This window comes from Moschus berezovskii, chromosome 26 (assembly GCF_049115385.1).
Source record: "Moschus berezovskii isolate FMDL1 chromosome 26, NW_MosBer_1.0, whole genome shotgun sequence".
In the NCBI taxonomy this organism is placed as follows: Eukaryota; Metazoa; Chordata; class Mammalia; order Artiodactyla; family Moschidae; genus Moschus; species Moschus berezovskii.
Window position 1 is genome coordinate 29,555,052 of NC_142485.1, and position 12,707 is coordinate 29,567,758.

Here is a 12,707-nt window from a genome sequence, read left to right on the forward strand (position 1 = left end):
ACAGGGTGAAATGAAAGGTCAGGGTCACGTGCCCGGCGGACATCCAGATGGACACGGTCAACAGGCAGGTGATGTTCCAAGCCTGGCACGCTGAGGACAGGCAGGGACTTGAGAAGTAAATTTATGAATCTTCAAATAGTTGTAATTTTAAGTTACCCAGTCTCTCTTTCAAACACATTCATATTTTACCCTGCCACTGTTTCGGGGATGACTGCTTAAACCCCAACATTAACTTTGGGAGTTTTGCTTGGGCTTAGTATAAACCCAACTGTGATGAAACAAACACAGAATAATACAAAAAGATGATGGCAGTAAAACCACAGAACAAGGGTGGAAGGACATGTACTGCCCCACTATGCCATGTTAGCAGGTGCTTTGACCCTTAGAGCTCACCTGGATGAGGCTGGATAGCAAGAGACCGTGTGCACGGAAATGCTGGTTAGACCTGTATATCTCTGCGAATTGCCCTACCTGAACTTGAGAAGCAAAATATCTGTAATAAAAAGTTGTTGCAATCTGTTACATAATTCTGTCTTGTAGAAGGCATTACATTGGTTTTAAAATAATTCCACATATCTAATTAGTAGGATCCTTGTTATGTTTGGGATAGATTTATGTGCAATTTACAAATAGAGCTGTGACTCAGTTTTGCATCTGTTATGGCCCCTCAGTGTTTACCCGAAGAGCTTGGTTTCTCCCAGCCCCATCAGGTACATGGACTCAATGCATCTCCACTGCCAGACCTTCTTGCCTCCCACACAGTGTGGGCAGCAGACTGGTGATGCTCACTTTGCCACTGGTATTCATCACTAACACGCAATGCAAAATCCATAACTCGTAAGACGGGGGCTCCCACAGCACAGAGCAGCTGTGTATCTTACACAGAAAATAAAGACTGAAACAAAAACAACTCAAGTGCTGAAAACTAACAGCCATAATAAAAATACAGGCATCATGCCATTGTGTGGGAAAGAACTTAAATAGTAAATATAGGGGCAAACACTTTTACTCCATCTTGAAAATTTGGAGTAAGAAGAATCTGGAGTGAGGGGAGAGGCATGTATACTCAAACACATGTTGAGACAGACAGAGATACAGATGAAGCTTGGAAACCCAGAAATAATGTTCTAGTTCGGATTTTAAAAGATGGTATAAAAAAGCAACAATAAAGATTAAAATATTAAACTGTCTTGAAAGTATTTGCTTCTTTGAAAGATGCTCGCTTTTAAAAGATTGCTGATTGTGGGGCCTTTTCCCTCCTGCCTTGATGATGTGAAGGTTGTCAGCGCCACGTTTCCTGCTTTTTCCTGTTTTATTGGTGTGACCAGGAAAGGGGAGAGATGGAAGCAGGTGTCTCAGAGGGTGGAAAGAACGGGTGAGATAATTCCAGGGAGGACTCAAAATAGCTAGTCTTTTTGCCAAAGGTAAATGAAGTAATTTACTTTTTATAAGATTTGTTCAGCTGAATAAAATGATTTCATTTTTTAATGTTCCTGTGATTATAACTGAAATGTGACTCATCCGTCTGATGGCTCATTCTTCCTCTTGAGAATAAACCTTCAGAATCAGGATGAACAAGAGCTTAATGGAGCCATGTAGGGTGGCTCTGATGGTGGTTTTGGTGCCGGCAAAGGAATCAAATGCTATTTGTGCTTCCTGTCTCCGATATTTTATGTAAATTTATGGCAATAGTTTTTCTGACCCAATAAATTTATTATGAGTTATTGTGTAGTGACATATGTAAACTTAAAGAAAGACATGCAACACATCGTTTGCCAAAATGTCCATACATTGTTGAGGATGCTGCATTACTGGTCCATGAACATTTTGCTCTTCATGTAGGAACATCTTCTCTAGGAAGTGAGAATCCAAGTTGTCTCTGCCTTAAGATCATTATCTGATTCCCTGAGAGCCACCAAGTGCCCAGACTGTCCACTTAGTATCAAGGCATAGAGGAAGCCTGGGCATCTTAAGGGGTCTTCCCAGGTGGCGCTAGTGGTAAAGAACCCACCTGCCAATGCAGGAGATGTAAGAGACACGGGTTCAATCCCTGGGTAAGGAAGATTCCCTGGAGGAGGGCATGGAAACCCACTCCAGTATTTTTGCCTAGAGAATTCCATGGACAGAGGAGCCTGGTGGGCTACAGTCCATGGGGTTGCAAAGAGTTGGGCATGACCGAAGCAATTTAGCATGCACATACATGGGTACCTTAAAGGAGGATGAAGATGATCGAGGTGATTGGGAAGATGAGCATCCTCTGTTTGTCATGTCAAGCGATGCAAAGATGTAGAGAGACGTGACGAGTGCGTCCGAGAGCTGCCACCACTGGGCTGGCGGGGCAAGCAGGGATACCTTCAACATCAAAGTCTGCAGGGATGTGAATGTACCTAGTATGTCATACAGACTGAAGTCAGAAAGAGAAAAAACATATGTTACATAAAGTCGCTTTTATACGTGGAATCTAGAAAAATGGGACAGATGAACCAATTTGCAAAGCAGATAGAGAGACAAAGAAGTAGAGGACAAATATATGGACACCAAGAGGGGAAAAGACAGGTGGGATGAGTTAGGGGATTGACGCTGACACTCCTCCAGGGGGTCTTCCCAACCCAGGGATTGACCCCAGGTCTCTGGATGGCAAGCAGATTCTTTACCACCTGATCCACCAGGGAAGTCCTATATATATATACATACACTACTGTGTATAAAATAGATACTAACAAGTCAGTTGAGGGACTACTGGTCTGCTTTGTGTTGATCTAATTTTGGTTGCGATAAGGAGCAGGAAGGTAGATATTAAGAGTTGATATTATCTGCCTTGCTGCCCCCTACCTATATACCACTGGAAGATCATCCACTTAGGGTTCATTGCTGTCATAGGTACATGAAGCAATAATATTCATCCATGCGTCACCATAAACCTTCATGTACTCCCATTTCCTGATGCTGGATGTTAAATTACGCTTTACTTGTATTTGTCCCACATAAAGTTCAGAAAGCTAAAAATGCTTATCCTCTCATACCCAAATCTCTTCCTGTGGGGCTGCAATAGAGGCATACTGTCCTTTCCAGGGCTAAATGTCTCCGCTTTAACTTCAAACACATAGAGTTGAGAGACGGAGCGGTCAAGGTTCCCCCCAAGTTCTGCTTATACAATGCCTGCTTTCAAATTTTTTGATTAATGAATTAATGCATTGAATAATGATGAATGGGGACATTCTCTGAGTTAGGGAATGCTAAAAACTGGGATGCGGTTTGGGGAGAGGGGAATAATCATGAACCCAGCATGAAGTGGGAAATAAAGTATATCTGAAATGTAACTTAGATGTATCAATTTACAAATGAGGATAATTGGATGAAGGTCTAGGCTGCCATTTACTTTTGATGATATTAAAAGCTAGGTTCTTAAAGAAAATGCTAGCATAAATACCTACACGACATAAAATAAGCCTTTTTTGAAGCATTTACTACATGTAAATTGATGTCACATGCACAAGTCAATCTTATGTGTTTATTAAAATAAAGAACCAATTTTTTGGCATTATTTCCTGGACCTAGAGTTAATCTATGTTTTTGAAGGAAATAAATTGTTTCTTCACAAACATTTGCTAATTCATCCTTCTCTTTAAGTCAATTTTCTTTCTCAGTCAACTGTAAATCATTAACACGTGTATCATACAGTTGCCATATAAATAACAAAATATCCTAAAATCATAACTTATGCTAGGTAAACAGTCTAATTCCAAAGCTTCTGAAAAGAGGAACAGGCTGATTGAAATTTCTGTGGGTCATAAGACTTTGGTAATTTGTTTGTGAGCCTGATGTCAAACTTCCACAGTAACCAAAGCATATAATAGCAATCATCCACATGAAAAATCATGTGAAATAACAGTGTACTTCACATGCTATTATAATTTAGCAAGCGCTGACATGACTGACTCAGCCAGTAAGAAAACGTAACGAAAATACTAGTTTGGAACATGGTGTGCTGAGATCTTTCAGCCTTTTGTTTCCTCAAAGGTCAACAGACTTTACTCTTAGAAATACCAGATATGCAAAATAATGTAACATTTGGAATTTGAAACCACATTCTTGACTTATCTGTTTTTTCCACTGCTAACTCTAATAGAAAACCCCCAAAATCAATGATCCTTGTCACTCCCAATGTCCCTGACACCATCACACCACCCGTAATGGAAAAAGCTTTAAAAAGGTGATAATAATTTATTGACTGAAGTTTATTTTTATACAAATTGTTTTGGATGTACATTTATAAAATGCATATGGTTTTAGGCCCCATGAAATCTTAAAATTGATCATCTCCACTGAAAGGCACTTGAGATAATATGGGAAGACATGTCATATAGAAAGAGTGCTATGGATCTCACTCCTGGACTTACATAAACGGGGCAGCTAGAGGAAAGCAGCCATGGATGATGGCTCAGACTGGTACTAATATGCATCTATCACATACTGATGCTACTAGAAATACAGATCTTTCAAAATCTTTTTTTCTGAACTTTAATATGTAAATGAGTCATTAAAATACTGACTTCCAATAAGATTCTGCTTTATATCATACACAATCATGTTAGTAAGGATACTGGATTGTACCATTCGATAAATATAAATTAACTAACTATACCCTTTCTGGATTTAGGAAAATTTCAGACCACAGAAGGACCTTATGTGCTTTTGCATTTTAAAACAAGCCTTTCATTTTATAAGTTAAAACACTCAGGCAGCAAGAAGTACAGAGATTTGCCCAAGCACATATGTAGGCACAGAAGACTAAATATTGACACTCACTTTCATACAAGGAAGACCTTGAGGGAATGTTAAAGAGCACGTAGCTGAAAGTTCCTTAAAACATGGATTGTTGAATCCTGACTCTGCCACTTCCTAGCTGCTGATGACAGTATATGTATTAATGTATTTCTGAAGTTGCCCCTCCCACAAAATGGAGAGTTGCTAACTTTCTGATCCACCCATTATCTTTGGCTCCCTCCTGACTTGAGGGAATATGAGCTATATTTTCTCTTTTTTAATTGAGTTATAATTGACATACAGCATTTTGCAAGTTTGAGGTGTACAACCTGAAGTGAATTATAATATGATGGTCTCCATTTCTCACCCTGATGTAGGAAGGGCAGACAGGCAACATCCCAATGATGTTGGGATTTCTGAATGAGTTCACATTAGAAAACAGAAGTGGGTTCGCTCTCCTCAACGACATTTGCTAGAATCATTATGACAGCATGTGATCATAACACAGTTTCTAGCTCTGCAATGTTGCAGGAGAAAGGAAGGAATGCTCCTGCTGTCCATTAATAGAGAAGAAATGATGCTGAAGTCAGGGAGTGGCAGGTTTTTGTCATGGGATGTTCACTGCAGACACAGGCTCTATCTGTGAACCTGATGGAGTTCACAGCAGAGTCCATATGATGGGCACAAAAAGCCCAGGGTGGGTTTTTAAGATCGTGACCCCATGCCACAGATGACCCTGGAGGGGAACCCAGCCTGCCCTAAATCCTCAGGTCGTTGGGAAGTCAAGATGAAGTCTTTTCTGCTTTTCAAAGAACAGCCGAAACTCAAAAGGAAGAAAGTAGAGAACTTCTTCCCATAGATAAAAGCGGGGAGGGAAGACTAACAAGGAGCAGGTCAAATAAGACTTTAACTGTGTATGTTAAAATATGTCCAACCATCATCTTAAAGAGTATTCCAATCGTTTTGAGATGCAGCGAGTGTGTCCATGGTGTTATGAAAGGACACAATCTTTGTTCAAATAATTTTCACTGCTCCCCAGTGTTTAAGTATAAATTTGTATGCTGTTTTCTTTGCCTATTTTTGGTGGATTGAGTGAAAGTTTTAGCTTTAAATAGTGGCAGGGTATGAAGGACTATATTAGGAATTAAAAAGTGAAGAATGCTGGGAACATGTGACTTGGGTAAGACCTGCAAGTGAGGTCATTTGAGTTGGCATCTTGTTGAGCAAAAGAGTAACAGATATCAACTCCAGTTTTGTTGTATAATGCAGAATTATTAAAGCCCTTAGTTCTAGGATGGAGTTATTTATATCCTTTCTGATGAGAGTTGTAAACCAGATTGTTTAAAAAAAACAGCATTGATAAATAGTTGCATTTGGACATAATACAGCAGTGGGTTGTCATTCCCTTCTCCAGGGGATTTTCCCAGCCCAGGGATCAAACCCATGTCTCCTACACTGCAGGAGGATTCTTTATAGTCTGAGCCACCAGGAAACATTTGGATATCATGTTTCTTAAAATCAGGTACATCCTAAGGGATACTGAAACTTTGAGTTACAACTGTTATTCTTCTCCCTGTCAGTGCAAAGCCTAAGTGTGAATAATTATGAATATCAATCCTAAAAGCCACTGAGATGATCTCCCTGAGATGAAAAAACAAACAAATCAGGGCACTTTCAATAATTTTCTTATGGCTGCTAACACTCACATTGACAGCACTTTCCACCGAATCACTCAGAGGCCTCTCCACTTCCCTTTAGCACTCAGGGCTAGCCCTAAAAATCTGGGGAGACATTCACATCCGCAGCAGGCTGGCTCATGGACAAAACCAAAAGAACGACATTTTTTTAAAAATTGAGGCCATGACATGCCAACATGAGTGTAAAAGTGAGATCATAATCTTCCTTGATTTCTACAACCACTGCTCATTTTTATATTGATACAATCACATTTTTAAACCCCTGTGTCACACTGAGCTAGCAGTCCACTAAAGCTTGCAGACATATTTCCGATAAAGTTTTGAGAAATCAATCTTTTCGACCTTATCATGAAATAATTTGGTATAGCTGAGTTGCAGGACTTTTTATTTATCCCTGTTAAAGTTTAACTCAGCCTGTTAAGACAGTCTGTCTTTCTGCTAATTACCTAGTCCTCTCTTGGGTATATGCCTTCTGTGGAACTGATAAGCATGCTAGTTATTTTCCCCAAAAATAAAAATGTTGAAAACACACAGCCGGGGAAGGGTGCTCCTGAAAATGATTTTTCATTCATCTGTCATTCCATCTAACACTTTCACATTAGTACATAGAGATGTCATAAAGCATTTTGCCAGATTTCTTGCTAAAGATCTAGTGAACTACTTTTGCACTCTTAATATTACATTTGGATATAAGAAGTCGATAATTTTAACAATGAAAATAGAAGATATCTGTCTTTATTATCTATTTTCTTTGGCTCCAATGAATAGTGTCATAAACTACCCACTCTTCAGCAAAAATACCATTTCAACTTTTAATAAATTCAGGATTTCTTCAGAGGCAGTATTTTCCTTCAGTGGCCCCTTATTTTCTTCCTTGGATTTTCACAAATTAGTCCAATTATCTAAAGATGTTTGTGAACCGATTTGAGATACATTTTCATTCTAAATAAACTTTGCGAGAGAAATATTATTTAAATGTTAAGTGACCAAATTAGAGCAAAGTTCTTACTACCACCAGCACCCCCAAATTCAAATCCCAGATAGAGCAGCAAGTAGAGTTTCACTATGTCGTATCTGAGACACACACAAACACAGGTTTGTACTACTGCTGGCGTATACAGCAGGCTTTTTGCCCTTGCTAAGTTATGCAAACATTATTTCAGGTGTTCAGGAAGCAGGTGTGTTCAATCAAAAGAAAAATGTGACTCTTTAATAGTCAGTTAACAATAAGCAGATTATTTAAAGGTAGTTATTTCATAAAATAACATTGCCATGGAAATACGTCCAAATAAATATTAACTTAAAATTCTGAGGTTTTCTTAAAAAAAAAAAAGCAATAGTTATTGATCTAGGCCTATGACTAAATAAAGCTGTCTATTTAGGCTTGTGCAGTAGTTGGGCAAAAGAAATCTTTGTCATAAGCAACCATTATCTCCATGTCAGTTCTAGAAGAATAAATCTATGGTCCCCTGTTAACAGTCCTTACTTATTCATCAACCAGGTCTGTGTTTGACCTATAGAATCTACCACACTTCCTCATATGTTCAGTTCAGTTCAGTCGCTCAGTTGTGTCCAACTCTTTGCAACCTCATGAATCACAGCACGCCAGGCCTCCCTGTCCATCACCAACTCCCGGAATTCACTCAAACTCATGTCCATTGAGTCAGTGATGCCATCCAGCCATCTCATTCTCTGTTGTCCCCTTCTCCTCCCGCCCCTAATCCTTCCCAGCATCAGAGTCTTTTCCAGTGAGTCAACTCGTCTCATGATGTGGCCAAAGTATTGGAGTTTCAGCTTTAGCATCAGTCCTTCCAATGAACACCCAGGATTGATCTCCTTTAGAATGGACTGGTTGGATCTCCTTGCAGTACAAGGGACTCTCAGAGTCTTCTCCAACACCACAGTTCAAAAGCATCAATTCTTTGGCGATCAGCTTTCTTCACAGTCCAACTCTCACATCCATACATGACCACGGGAAAAACCATAGCCTTGAGTAGACGGACCTTTGTTGGCAAAGTAATGTCTCTGCTTTTTAATATATTATCTAGGTTGGTCATAACTTTCCTTTCAAGGAGTAAGCGTCTTTTAATTTCCTGGCTGCAGTCAGCATCCACAGTGATTTTGGAGCCCAAAAAAAATAAAGTCTGACACTGTTTCCACTGTTTTTCCATCTATTTCCCATGAAGTGATGGGACCAGATGCCATGATCTTTGTTTTCTGAATGTTGAGCTTCAAGCCAAACTTTTCACTCTCCTTTTCACTTTCATCAAGAGGCTTTTTAGTTCCTCTTCACTTTCTGCCATAAGGGTGGTGTCATCTGCATATCTGAGTTTATTAATATTTCTCCCAGCAATCTTGATTCCAGCTTGTGCTTCTTCCAGCCCAGCGTTCCTCATGATGTACTCTGCATATAAGTTAAATAAGCAGGGTGACAATATACAACCTTGACATACTCCTTTTCCTATTTGGAACCAGTCTGTTGTTCCATGTACAGTTCTGACTGTTGCTTCCTGACCTGCATACAGGTTTCTCAAGAGGCAGGTCAGGTGGTTTGGTATTCCCATCTCTTTCAGAATTTTCCACAGTTTATTGTGATCCACACAGTCAAAGGCTTTGGCATAGTCGATGAAGCAGAAATAGATGTAGGTAGGATTCAGCACTCAGTTAGGCTCTATGCCTAATGTACTGTATTATAGTTAATTGTAATGTGTTGAGGAGAAGCAACTTGATTTCAATTACATTTGAAGATGTCTTAAAAGGAGATGCCTTTTCTTCACTGTCAGGAGAGCTAAGTCATTTTTGAGTGTCAGCTTGTTACTATTTGAACTTGGAGCAGTCATTTCTCTTATCCCCAAAAGCCTAATCTCAAAAACTGAAATGACTGATCCCAGGTTCTTTTCAGAAGTTGAAATTTAAAAAACAAAACACACATAAAATGATAGTTCTTTACTACTACCACAGCATTTAATGTTTGCTTCCACTTAAAGTCTAAATATGATATATACAAAACTAGATTATTTAATTTCCTCTTATATCAGCTAACTTGTGATATCAGTGTATAAAAATTAAAATGAAATGTTTAAAAATAAAAATAGGAGGAAACTTATGAATAAACAACAAGATCCTACTGGATAGCAGAGGGAATTATATTTAATATCCCAGGATAAACCATAATAGAAAACAATATTAAAAAGAATGTATATATGTATATAACTCAGTCATATTGCTATACAGCAGAAATTAGCACAATATTGTAAACTAATTATACTTTGATAAATAATGTTTTTCTAATTTTGAAAAAGGAGGAACTTTTTCAAAGTTCAAATTTTTAAAAATTATGGTTCTTTTATTTTTTGACATTGAACATAACTGTAATTAACATTTTGAAATTTCAACTTTATGGAAGCTATCATTGACATACACAGTTGTAAGATGTTGCAAGCGTACACAGAGATGACACATGTACACCGTGAAAGGACTCTCTCCATTTGTTAACACATCCATCATTTCATATACTAATCTTTCCTTTATTTGTTGAGAATATTTAAATGCTCCTCTCTCTGTTGTTGCTGTTTAGGCACGAAGTCTATCTGACTCTTCTGCAACCCCATGGACTATAGTCCACCAGACCCCTCTGTCCATGGGATTTCCCAGGCAAGGATACTGGAGTGGGTTCCCATTTCCTTTTCCAAGGCATCTTCCCAACCCAGGGACCTCCTGCATTGGTAGGCGGGTTCTTTACCACTGAGCCACGAGGGAAGCCCTAGTCTACTTTCAGCACATTTCAATTCTGCAATACAGGGTTATCAACTATGGTCACCATGTCATACATTAGATCCTCAGACCTTATTCCTCTGACAGCTCAAAGTTTGTACCATTTTACCAACCTCTCCCTATTTCCCTGCCCCCACCCCCAGCCCCTGGCAACCACTTTCTTACTCTCTGAGTTTGATGTTTGTGTTTGTTTTTTTGTTGTTGTTTTAGATTCCACATATAAGTGATAGCATGCAGTATTTGTCTTACTAATTTTGCTTAGCATAATGCCCTCAAAGTCCATCCATGTTGTCACAAACGACAATACTTCCTTCTTTCTCAGACTTGAATAATGTTTTCTGGTGTAAATACACCACATCATTAGTCATTCATCAGTTGGCCGACACTTAAGTTGCTTCCATGTCTTGACTACTGTGAATAATGCTTCAGTGAACACGGGAGTGTAGATATCCCTTCAATATTCTATCTTCATTTCCTTTGGATATATTCCCTCAAGTGGGATTCCAGGATCATATGGAAGTTCTATTTTTAACTTTTTGAGGGACCTCTGCATTTTCCCCTGTAGTACCAGCACCAGTTTAGTCCCACCAACAGTACACAAGGGTTTCCTTATCCCCACATTTCACCGGCGCTTCTTGCCTTTTTGATAGTAGCTGTTCTAACAGGTGTGAAGTAAAATCTCATTGTAGTTCTGATTTGCATTTCCGTGATGATTAGTAACGTTAAACACTTTCTCATGTACCTGTTGGCCATTATATGTTCTTCTTTGAAAAAATGTCTATTCCGTTCCTCTGTCCGTTTTTTAATCAAATTGGTCTTTTTTGAGTTTTGGCTCTTTGCAGTTGATTTGTAGGAGTTCTTTATATATTTTTGTATCTTAGCCCTTTATCGGATATATGACTAGGAGAGATTTTCTCCCATTCCGCAGGCTGGTTTTTCTTCTGCGATGCTTTCCTTTGCTGTGCAGAAGTTTTTAGTTTGATATACTCTTACCTGTGTATTTGTGCTTTTGTTGCTTTACTTTTGTTGTCAAGTACGAAAAAAAAAATATATTGCAAAGACCTAAGTCAAGCTTATGCCTTGTATTTCCTTCTGGGACTTTTATGGTTTTAGACCTTATATTCAGATCTTTTATGGATTCTGAGTTGATTTTTGTGTATGGGGTAAGATAGGTGTGCAATTTTATTCTTTTGCATGTGGCTGTCCAGTTTTCCCAGCACCACTGAAGGGACTATCCTTTCCCCATCATATATTCTTGGCTCTTCTGTCATAAATAAACTGAGAATATTTGCATAGGTTTATTTCTGGGCTCTCTATTATGTTCCATTGGTCTGTGTGTCTGTTTTTAAGGCCAATACCATATTTTTTTTAATTTTATTTTATAGCTTTGTAATAGAGTCTGAAATGAGGAAGTGTGATGTCTCCAGTTTTGTCCTTCTTTCTCAAGATCACCTTGGCTATTCATGATCTTCTGTGATTCCATACAAATTTTAGAATTGTCTTTTTTTTTTGTGAAAAATGCCGTTGAAATTTTGGTAGGGACTGCTTTGAACCTATAGATTGTTTAGAGTAGTACGGACATTTTACCAATATTCTTCCAAGCCGTGAGCATGAAATATCTTTCCATTATTTATAGCTTCTTTCATTTCTTCCACTGATGTCTTACAGGTTTTAGTGTACAAGCGTTTCACCTCCTTGGTTTCATTGATTCAAAGTAGTTCATTCTTTTTTACGCAATTGTAAGCAGGATTATTTTCTTAATCTTTCTTTCTGATATTTTGTGATTAGTGCTATTAGTGATTAGTGGATAGAAACGCAACTGATTTTTGCACATTGATTTTGTATCTTGCATCTTTACTAAGTTAATTTATTAGTTCTAACAGGTTTTTTTTGTAGAATCTTTATGGTTTCCGTACGTGATATCAAGTCATCTGCAAATAGAGACAGTTTTATTTCTTTCAAATCAGAAAGAAGAGTTTCTTTTAAAAGATCATAGATTTTCTTCTCAAAGTGGAAATTTATGGTACTCTCTGCAGTGGTGGATGGCAGGGGAGACATATTCGCTTAGTGAAATAAACAAGGATGGCTGTCATCAGGATGTTATCACTCTGCAATTGGCCACACAATTCTTTATGTGACATTTAACAGACATCTCTTTCCTCCAACCATCACCTTGGGTTATAAGCTGTCAAAGGTAATGGAAAGTCTTTTTTTAAAGCTAATTGTCACAACCTTTAAAGTGTCCCTTCCCCTTAGGTTCAGTAGTAACGACTTCACTGGGGCAAGAGGCTAGTGTTTGATTCAACTATTTCTTTGGGTCTGTCTCCTACTTATTTACTGCAGTGGGCAGAGGGCATGGGGAGAATCTCAGCTAAAAGAAGGCTCTGTTTAAGGAATAAAGAAAAGCTTCCTGGAAAGCAGAATTTTTCTGCTTTTCAATTCCAATATGTCACTAAGTTGGGCATGGAA

At 38.5% G+C, this 12,707-nt stretch overlaps 2 protein-coding genes across 30 annotated transcripts in view; one reads left to right on the top strand and one right to left on the bottom strand.

Annotated features, from left to right (window-relative positions):
* TLR3 (toll like receptor 3) overlaps positions 1-12,707 on the bottom strand; it is a 447,684-nt gene that overhangs the window by 300,512 nt on the left and 134,465 nt on the right. For 14 of the 19 annotated variants that reach the window (XM_088832563.1, XM_088832564.1, XM_088832562.1 and 11 more), the window contains one exon: positions 2,209-2,404. The exons of the other annotated variants lie outside the window; for them this stretch is intronic. The gene's annotated coding sequence lies outside the window, so the exon portion shown is untranslated. The remainder of the gene's footprint in view (positions 1-2,208; positions 2,405-12,707) is intronic. 19 annotated transcript variants of the gene reach the window in all.
* SORBS2 (sorbin and SH3 domain containing 2) overlaps positions 1-12,707 on the top strand; it is a 215,682-nt gene that overhangs the window by 94,262 nt on the left and 108,713 nt on the right. The gene's annotated exons all lie outside the window — the stretch shown is intronic.